This window comes from Podarcis melisellensis (assembly GCF_964234715.1).
Source record: "Podarcis melisellensis genome assembly, chromosome: 1".
Lineage (NCBI taxonomy): Eukaryota > Metazoa > Chordata > Lepidosauria > Squamata > Lacertidae > Podarcis > Podarcis melisellensis.
In genome coordinates, this window is record NC_138528.1 from 40982683 (window position 1) to 40993055 (window position 10373).

At 40.5% G+C, this 10373-nt stretch overlaps 1 long non-coding RNA gene across 1 annotated transcript in view; it reads left to right on the forward strand.

Annotated features, from left to right (window-relative positions):
• The window catches only part of LOC309356598, a 29690-nt gene extending 21917 nt beyond the window's left edge, over positions 1-7773 (forward strand). Inside the window, exon 3 of the long non-coding RNA XR_014162871.1 lies at positions 7716-7773. This is a non-coding gene — a long non-coding RNA (uncharacterized lncRNA). The remainder of the gene's footprint in view (positions 1-7715) is intronic.
• Positions 7774-10373: the final 2600 nt, after the last annotated feature.

Consider the following 10373-nt stretch of genomic DNA (forward strand, 5'->3'; position numbering starts at 1 on the left):
ATCCAGATTGCTAATCCTTAAACTACTAGCTAAATCCTGCCTCCATGACTGAAATCTATAGGCCCACCTAAGCAATTCTAAGTCTAGGAAAGTAAATGCAGGAGTAGAAGGTGATTCAAAGTCTTTATGCAAATAAAGGCTGCCAGAGGGACATAGTTTATCAGCCAATGCCATCTATAAATTGATCTGCATCCTCAAATAATTAGAATATAAAAGGCTGAACCTTTGATGTTTCGTCTTTCTCTGAAAATAGGCTGAAATATTTACCAGACCAAACTTCCTTAGTGATTTATAATAGTAGATGCTCAGATAGTTCCCAAGCATAGTCACTGGTTTGGACTCTGGGGAATTTTTGTTGATATGATTTTATGATGTTGAACCAGTTGAATCACTCATTTCTAAATAGAAAAACCAAGTCCATAAACTTTAGATCCCCAGAAATAAGCATAAGGTTTTCCTGGGAATTTACTATGTGTAATAAGTTTATACTTGTCATTCATTTATTACATTCTGTATAAGTAAATTGTTGCCTTAGTCTGCCCTTTTCAGTGGGTTAATCTGTTCTTGTATAATTTGATTATTTGCTCAAAATAGCCAGGGAAAGAGCTTAAAGACTAGAATCTCTATTTCATAAAACTTAATTATCCAAAATTCTTTCCTGGGAACAATGTGTCTTATCCACATATACCCCTTTTACAGAATGACCACTGCTGAAAGTTACTGAAATTGAAAGGCAAATGAGATGGTACATTAATTTTAATGTCTGCTACTTTCAAAAATGAGGATAAAGACTTTTTTTTTTACTGTTCAGTGTTTTCAGTGTTCATAGTCTTGCCTGTATCTGCCTGCTAGATTTCTACTTGCATGTTAGTCATATAGGCTTCATTCACATGGCCATTTATTTTGTTTCCCCAACATAGGTAAAGGGTAAAGGGACCCCTGACAATTAGGTCCAGTCGTGGCCGACTCTGGGGTTGCGGCGCTCATCTCACTTTAATGGCCGAGGGAGCCAGCGTATAGCTTCCTGGTCATGTGGCCAGCATGACTAAGCCACTTCTGGTGAACCGGAGCAGCACACGGAAATGCCGTTTACCTTCCCACCAGAGCGGCACCTATTGTCTACTTGCACTTTGATGTGATTTCGAACTGCTAGGTTGACAGGAGCAGGGACAGAGCAACGGGAGCTCACACCATTGTGGGGATTCGAACTGCCGACCTTCTGATTGGCAAGTCCAAGGCTCTGTGGTTTAACCCACAGTGCCACCAACATACCCCTCTGTTAATTTCCACATTACATGTAAGCATCCACACAATGTAAAAGTCACTTCCAAAAATCTAGTGGGATCTAGTGGATTTTTAATGCACATTTCTGTGTTAATTGCTTCCATTAAAAAAAAATCCATTTGGAACCCCATTAACCCCCAAAATTGTGAGAGTAAAGTGACAGAATTTGGGGCAGTACATTGGCAAACAGTTCTTTCCTCCCATTTTCATGAGTGAACCATGGGGAAATGAAAGCACCCATGTGAGGGAAAATGTGGGGAGTAGTGATGTTCTCCAATTATGTTTATTGTTGTGTCACACCGTGGCCACTGATGTCAGTAAAATTTAGTGCTAAATTACTGGTTGTTGTTTTCTAATCGTTTAGTCATGTCCAATTCTTTGTGACCCCATGAACCAGAGCATGCCAGGCACTTCTGTCTTCCACTGCCTCCCACAGTTTGGTCAAACTCATGCTGGTAGCTTCGAGAACACTGTCCAACCATCTCATCCTCAGGGTCTTTTCCAGGGAGTCTTCTCTTCTCATGAGGTGGTCACAGTATTAGAGTCTCAGCTTCAGGATCTGTCCTTCCAGTGAGCACTCAGGGCTGATTTCCTTAAGAATGGATAGGTTTGATCTTCTTGCAGTCCATGGGACTCTCAAGAGTCTCCTCCAGCACCATACTTCAAAAGCACCAATTCTTCGGCAATCAGCCTTCTTTATGGTCCAGCTCTCATTTCCATGCATCACTAGTGGGAAAACTATAGTGTTAACTATATGGACCTTTGTTGGCAAGGTGATGTCTCTGCTTTTTAAGATGCTGTCTAGGTTTGTCATTGCTTTTCTCCCAAGTAGCAGAAGTGACGGTATATTGGTATAAAAGCCACAGCTCCATAATTCAACATGCACTGCAGCATGAAATGAGTGTTAGAAACCAGGATAGAAGCACTAACATTATAATAAAGAAAACTAATGCAATATTCCCTGTGTCTGAATGCACCCATATTTGGCATCTTTTAAATGATAAATGTCCATACTCTCTGGAATTCCTTGCCTATTCATACTAGTCAAGTGTCTTTGCTGTGCCGTTTTTAATGCCCCACCCATAGGCTAATTCAGCCTTTTCTGTTAAATCTCCAGCTTAGACAAAACACCCAAAGGCAATTTATTCTACTACCTAAATAGCCTTAAAATGGGGAAGGTCTTTCCGACCATTTAATTGGAACCCGCTTCCTGTAATGTAATCGCATTGATCTTTGCCGTAACCTTAGTCAATATAGAAAGTGTTCAGAAGGGAGCCCTGAAGAGGATAAATAGTCGAGATGCTATGACATTCAGAATTAAGTAGCAGGAAGGTGGATTATAGGCAGATATGGGATTATGCACGTGTAAGGAAAATAATTACGACTGGACATCTCCTTTGCCAAGTGTCTTTCGTCAGCTGCTCATCTTGCATTAGAGTGAGGATATGAGCAAATCCACATCAGAGATCATGAGCATATTATAGCAGAGTCTTCCAAATGAGGTTAACTTGGAGGTTTGGCCAAAGAAGAATGAGGGCTGCCATGCAGAAGCAGAAAGACTTATTATAATTTATTCTTTATCCCATAGAGAGTTTCTTGAAACATTCTGCTACCACATAGGCCAAATTATGCGTCAACGATCTGGCTGATTCTCACTGATATTGTGGCAGGCTGACATAATGTTTTCTGTGATATTGAAGTCGATGATGGAATCCTATGAGAATGGAACCCGCAAACTGTTGAGAAATAGAGAGGGATTAAAAAAAAAAAAGACATAGGCAAATTACAGCTCCTATTATTTACAAAATCCAAAAGGTCAGCATGGAGGAGAAACTGTAAATGTCTTGATGCATTTTGGATCAGGAGGCTTGGGGGGAAAACACACAGTTGGGCCATCTAAATGAAGCGTGATGTCTGGTTGCTGTTAAATCTATGGTTATCATCCATGAAAGCCACAAAGAAGTCTGGCAAAATCCAGCTGCTTCTTACTAAGATAATCTGACCAAAAAAAAAAAGGTGCTTTAAAAATGCCAGCATCCTTCTTCTTCTCTCAAGCTGTTTGGCATCAAAGACATGGGGGGGTAAGTCGGTGGCAAGCTCATTTTCAGAGCGTGAGGTGAATTAAGCAGAAGAGCTGGATTTGCTTCTGAGATACAAAGGCAGGGTTCATCTCTAGAAATGCACGTAACTTTACAAATGGACAGTTTGTAAAGGGTGCTGTCATGGGCAGACGTCCCTCCCATACCATTAATGTGAAGAATATCGTCTAAGTGAATGCAACTGACAGAACAACACACATCACACACAGTCCACTCTTGGCCAGAGTCCCAACATACAAACTTCAAGGAGATGTGTGGTACAGTGGTACCTTGAGTTACAAACGCCTCAGGTTACAAACGCTTCTGGTTACAAACTCTGCTAACCCAGAAGAGTTACCTCAAGTTGAGAACTTTGCCCCGGGATGAGAACGGAAATCGTGTGCCGGCGGCACAGTGGGAGCAAGTGGCCCCATTAGCGAAAGCAGGCCTCTAGTTAAGAACAGTTTCAGGTTAAGAACAGACCACTGGAACGAATTAGGTTCCTAACTAGAGGTACCACTGTACAACTCCAGCTCTGCAAAATGGACAGATTTAAGGTAGCAAAGTAGGGAGGTCTGCGACAGATCCACACTTTTTGGCCTAAACATTCAGGGTTTGTAAAATACCTTTTTGCCCAAATGATGCATGACATGCACCAGCCCTTCTGTCTTACTCACAGGCAGATTAAGTGAGAGGGCTAATTGGTTTAGGCATTTAAGTTCCCCACCTTTCAGCACAAGTTCTCAGAGCAGCTTCCAATGTAGACATAGACAACACTAAGATAAAATGAACAACATTTCTAGGGGAAAAACAGCTTGACCAACTAAAACCCACGTTGAAACAGAATTCTAAAAAGCTGAGGTGAAATTAAGGGACTTTTCCTAGAGCTGAAAAACAACAGCAAACACTGTTTTATCAACGCCTGCCATTTATGCCTGCCAAGCTTCTGCCACTATTTTGCTTCTCAGTCATAAACCTACCCTGTTAACAGATTATATTTTATTACTATTATTAATTTTATGCTTGGATGAAACTGCGAGGAAATAGTTTATTAATGCAGCATACAGGACCGGTCCAAGACATTTGGGCACCTGGGGTGAACCATAAAATTGCACCCCGTACACCACCAGGGAAGATGGGGTGAGTGAAGATCTACATCAGGAACCTTTTTCTGCCAAACCTTTTTCAGGTTCTTTGCCTAAAGAATAAATAAAGAGAGGATTAAATTGATATCATGTGAATTGTTCTCATGGCAAGAAAGCAATGGAAATAGTATTTGCAATATCTAATGGGCCCTAACTCAATTTTCTGGTCTTGGTTCATAGAATCCTTGTTTTCATTCTGCAATACATGTGATATGATAAGTCACTGGCTTTGTTTCCCAGTCCTAGGGCAATAAATTATACTGAAAGAAGTTTTGTAAATTTAATTTATAGTAGGTTTGGCTTCACCCAAATATGGATTGTTATGTTTTGTTTTAGCAGGGAGCTTTAATACGTGATGTAATTTTTGAACAAGAAATGTAAGTATAATGTTTGAATCCTTCATTTCCATTAGTCAAAATATGTCCAAATCAGTGTCCTAACATATTTAAGAAATAAGCACAGCAACCACGGGCACAATTCACTTGTTGGTTCTCTTGCACGAGCCCCATTGAAGTGAATGGGAACCAAGGAGACCCAATTTATTTCCATAGGGCTCAAGAATTCTATGATTCTATGAAAAACCTTCCTGGCAATGTAAAACAATGTGTTATGATTATAATTATATTTGCTCCAGCTCTCTGTATGCTTAAAACTAGCTACATTTCTCTTTTCATTCAAAAGTTTATAGTAGTTGTTGGAGGCTCAACTTATCATTAAGATAAATCAAGGTGCAATTGCATCTTCTTTGTCAATGGGAAACTAGGTAGGAGAGTTGGGGCAGCAGACTGGGAAAGTAACCCAGTGGCATTGAGGGCAGGCACAAATTGATCAATAATCTTGTGGAATTTTTGGAGGATACAGACTATCTGGTTATCTAGTTCCATTTAAAGCTGGATTCAGACGCTGTTTGGGGACTGAATATTTTGATGGGAGTCGTCCAGAGTGACTGGGGAAATTTGTATCTGCTTCTGCTTCTTGGTGGCTGGGTGTGATCATTCAGAGTTTTGGGGCAAAGTCTCAACAGTATACGGATGATATGCAGCACAACTTCCCCATAACATCTGAGTCAGAACATGCAGTGCATGATCTGGACGATTGTCTGGGCACAGTGGTGGAGTTGATGAAGGCCAATAAGCTATGCTTGAATCCTGGGAAGACGTCTGTGGGTTGGTGGTTCCTGTGTCCAGGAGACTGGCCAGTTGTGTGTTCTGGATAGGGTTGCACTCTTTCTGGAAGAACAGGTTCAGAGTTTGGCGTGCTCCTAAATTCATCTTTTTCACTGGAGGCTCATGTAGCCTCAGGGCCTAGGAGTGCCTTTTACCAGCTACAGATAGTACGTCAACTAAGGCTGTTCTTGAACAGGGATAGTGATTCGTGCATTGGTAACCTCAAGACTTGATTATAGCAATGTGCTGGGCCTATCCTTGTGCCTCATCTGGGCCTATCCTTGTGCCTAGTCTGGAGGCTCCAGCTGGTGCAAAATACTGCAGCTGGACCTCTTAGCCTGAAAAAGTTGGGAAACCCCTGTCTAAATTTAAGACCAATTGTTTAAAAGCAATGGACCTAGATGCTTTCATACACTGTGCAAAATATATCACTCTTTTGAACTTTTGTGACTGTTCAAATTATCAAATTATGAAAAAGGGAAAGAAAACAAATGTGTCTTTCCCAGTAAAGTACCACAAATTAGCCTTGTGATGTACCAGTTCTAGGAATGTTATTCTTCAATAGCAATGGGCTGTTTTTAATGGTGCTTATTTTAATATCTCCTGCTGAAAATACATTTCTAGCAAGAAAATGGATTGATTGAACTTCAGTACACTTTCCAGGCACTACATTTTTTTCACCTCAACTTTACCAGGTATTGATTCAAAAACTATTCAGAAAAAAAATGCTGGAGTCATATATTCCTAATGAGACTTTGGTTTTCAGAAACTGGACAGTATTAACTTAGAGGCCAGATTTTCACATTACGTGAATTGACATTGGAAAAGACCTTTCTTAAGAGAGAAAGAGACTTTGTTGAGTCTAAATGTTTTGGACTTGCACTGCAAGGTTTGTATTTACATCAGGTACCTTGCTGTTCTTATACAAGAAATTGCAGCAGTAAGTGAAATTCTTCACCTGAGTTATGTAAAAGCTCACCACATTTCAAAACATTTTAAAAACAAATACAAACCTTATTTATTTATTTATTTGTTGGGGGGTAGCTATTCAGTAAGCCAAACCTACACAGAGACTCCATTTCATAGATGCGTTGGTTGTGTTTGGACTGAAACCTAATTTAGTGCTACATGAACAAGTCTCAGGCTCATGTGTTAACTCCCCTCCTTCCTCTGATACAGTTGTGAGGAGACTGGAGGAAACGATGAGCAATTACTTGAAAATAGAAAAGAATGCTTCCCAATGAATTTTTACTCTGACTTGTTTGAATAAACCATAATTAGAGCCAACCACATCTGTGGTTCAGATGAAATGATAAACTGTGGTAAATTGAAATTAGAAGATCTTCATGGGCCCAGGCCAGAAGTCCACAGAAGCAGACTTATCCAACATCAGCCCCGAGAAGATGGATCCACTCCATGCCATGCGGAACCACAGGCACCAAAGCCCACATCACCTTCTCTGAGGAGCCTCCTTTCCTAATTTCAAAATAGATACAACTTCAAGATATACCATAGTCTCAAGGAGCTAATAATTATTATGTGGCTCATTTGTGCATGTTTCCGCTATTCACTGTTGTGTTGCTGTTAAATGAAGATACACTTTCTTCTCTTTAACGTGGAGCGAGACAATTATCTTTGAGTCCCAATGCTCACCCTGGAATTTACTTCTTAAGAAAACAGATTCTGCAGGCAGAACCATAACAAGAAATGAAGCCATTATTTCAAAAAGAGTCAGAATGAAAAATTTCAGGTCAAAAATATATTTGACACTTCGGCTGGTTTACCTTAAAGCGAGGGCATTTCAATCATAAGCACATAGGGCAGGCTTCTTTTTAAGTAGAAAAACATGACCAGGCCATCATCCGGATTTTGAGCACGGTATGTCCACTATGAAGGAAATTCCAGCTCGCTGAGGCTGAGGCATTTGTTCCTGCATCGCTTGTGCTAAGTGATTTTCATGTGAAGAGAAGGTCCTGTTTGTGTGATGTTATTCATATTTGTCTAACTCTTGCGTTTTCTTTTCTGGGTACACTTTCCATTAGGAGGACAGACCACTAAATTTATCATTCATCTGTGGTCGATGTCAAGTCAGGATAGAGATGTGGCGCAAGCGGAAACGCCTAGAATGTTGCATAAATAAATACAAGGAACATTCTTTTTGGATGCTCTTCCAGTCATGGAACGGGCATCGATCCAGCAGAGGCATCCATGAAAGGAAGCCCATGACTGCCCTCCCAAGAACTGTAGTTTCTTAAGAGTGCTGGGAAGTGTAGCTCTCTGTGGGGAAAATGTGTTGGACACGCTTTTAAAGGTATGGTATGAATCTGCCCCAAACGTGCCAGCCATTCTCTTTTTTCTCCTGATTCCTTCTACTTACCTCCCTCTTACTACTTACCTCCTTTAATGGTGAGACCTCTCTCTTCCTTGGTCTTCAGGACCTCTTTATAAATAAAAACTCCAAGGACAAGCTATTAGAAAAGGCATCTAGAATTATTCAGGTTCCCAAGCAATAAGGAAAGCATACAATGTTATCACTCATAATGACATCAATAAAGCCTCTCTTCAGCAATATGAAACATTTACAGTGGTACCTCAGGTTAAGTACTTAATTCGTTCCAGAGGTCTGTACTTAACCTGAAACTGTTCTTAACCTGAAGCACCACTTTAGCTAATGGGGCCTCCTGCTGCTGCCGTGCCGCCAGAGCACGATTTCTGTTCTCATCCTGAAGCAAAGTGCTTAACCTGAAGCACTATTTCTGGGTTAACAGAGTCTATAACCTGAAGCGTATGTAACCAGAGGTACCACTGTATCTTGTAATAAAAGCATCTAGTATTCCCCCTCCCCAAGTTGCATCAATCACTGGGCCTAGTCTATTTAATTCAGGCAAAGGCAACATAGCACCTTCCCGCTGGTGTTAGACTCCAAATCCCATCAGCTTCAGCCAGCATGAACAATCATCAGGGATGAATGGGAGAAAATATTAGTTAATCTAAGTCTGGGGTAGCCAATGTTGTGTCCTATACATGTTGTTGGACTACACAGCCCCTTATCTCTGACCTCCCATTATCCTTGGCCTCCACTGCCAGAGGCAGCCTGATCCTGAACACCAGCTGCTGAGGGGAGTGCTGTTGCAATGGGGAGTTTCAGCTTGTGCATGCTGCCACTGTTTTCTCTCTAAGAAAAACAAACATCTCCATGGTTAATGGAAAGGGCTGCCATCTGAGAGGACAGGAGCATTAACCTTCAAATACCATTGAGCACCGTCTCTAATTTAGGAATTAAGGCATAACACAGGGCATGAGTTCTTGAATCCACGTGTTTTCAAGGACAGCAAACACATTTCACATCCACTGCTAAAAATCCAAATAAAGACATCAAAGCTTTTGAAATGTCAGGGAACACTTGCTTCTTGTTGCAGGCAGGCTCCCCCCACGTCTCAGTGAGTCAGTAATTTTGTCAAGTCCATAAGTCATTAAATCTTTAAAAGAAAACAAGTTTACGATTCAATAAATTGCTGTATCATGCAACGTAAAAATTATCAATTCCATGTTTCACTTCACATTTTTGAGGTTTCTTGGTTCTGCTGTAAAAAGGGTGGCAGAAATTACCATCATTTTATTAGCAAGTAACTGTTCAATCGTTTCTTAACTCCCAACATATAATACCACTGGGTAGCTTACCAGATAAGTGAGTTTACCTAAATCTAGCTGAACAGAAGTATCATTTGAGACACATGCATACCATTTACAAAGAAGCAACCTGGAAAGACACTCAGTACAAGCTAATAAATGGGACCCTTGTGTCATCTGTTCAAACGAAAGCAACAAAGGGACTTACGGCACCTTAAGTCTAGACCCAGGGGCAGAATTCAGCCCCATCTGTCTAACCCTTTGGACTCACCCCAGGCCACACCCCTGCCTGGTCCTGTTTCACACCCTCCTCGTGAGTTGTGCCAGGTTGAAATTGTAATCATGCCTCCTACTTATCTGACAGGGAAGTTCGTGTCTAGAGGCCTCCTTCTTTTCCCTGACTGGAATGCAGCCTTTTCTTTAAAAAAAAAAAAATTATTAAAGTTTTGAAAGGTTACAAAATTTAAAAAAAGAAAAAAAGAAAAAAGAGCAAAAACACAGAGAAATAGAAACAATTAAGAAAAAAACAAAACAAATAATCCTTCCATAACTTATCTTTCATTTGCTTGTTTCCTTGACCTCCTCACACCTCCCTTTTTTGTATTCTAGTTCGGTTAGCTATTTCAGCAAATCTTTTCCATCTTTGTTTTTATCCTAATAATTTATCTTAATATAATATAACTTTACATTCTCACCAATTAACAATCCATTTTTACTTAATCTTTTATAACATTTCTGCTAAAACCACGTAACTTCATTCCAACATCCTTCTAACATTCCTTAATTTTACAATGTTTCTGTAAATAAACTTTTAATTTCTTCCAATCTTCTTCCACCGACTCTTCTCCCTGGTCTCGGATTCTGCCAGTCATTTCCGCCAGTTCCATGTAGTCCATCACCTTCATCTGCCATGACTGGAATGCAGCCTGTTGTACAAAGCCACAGCCATACTCTGCTCACATTTTTCCTCCAGCCCCACTAGAGATGGAGCAGAAATATGCTTCAGTTTGAATTTAAAGGCAAATCTATCAAATCCACACTTTCAAAACAGTATGAGAACTGGAACACAG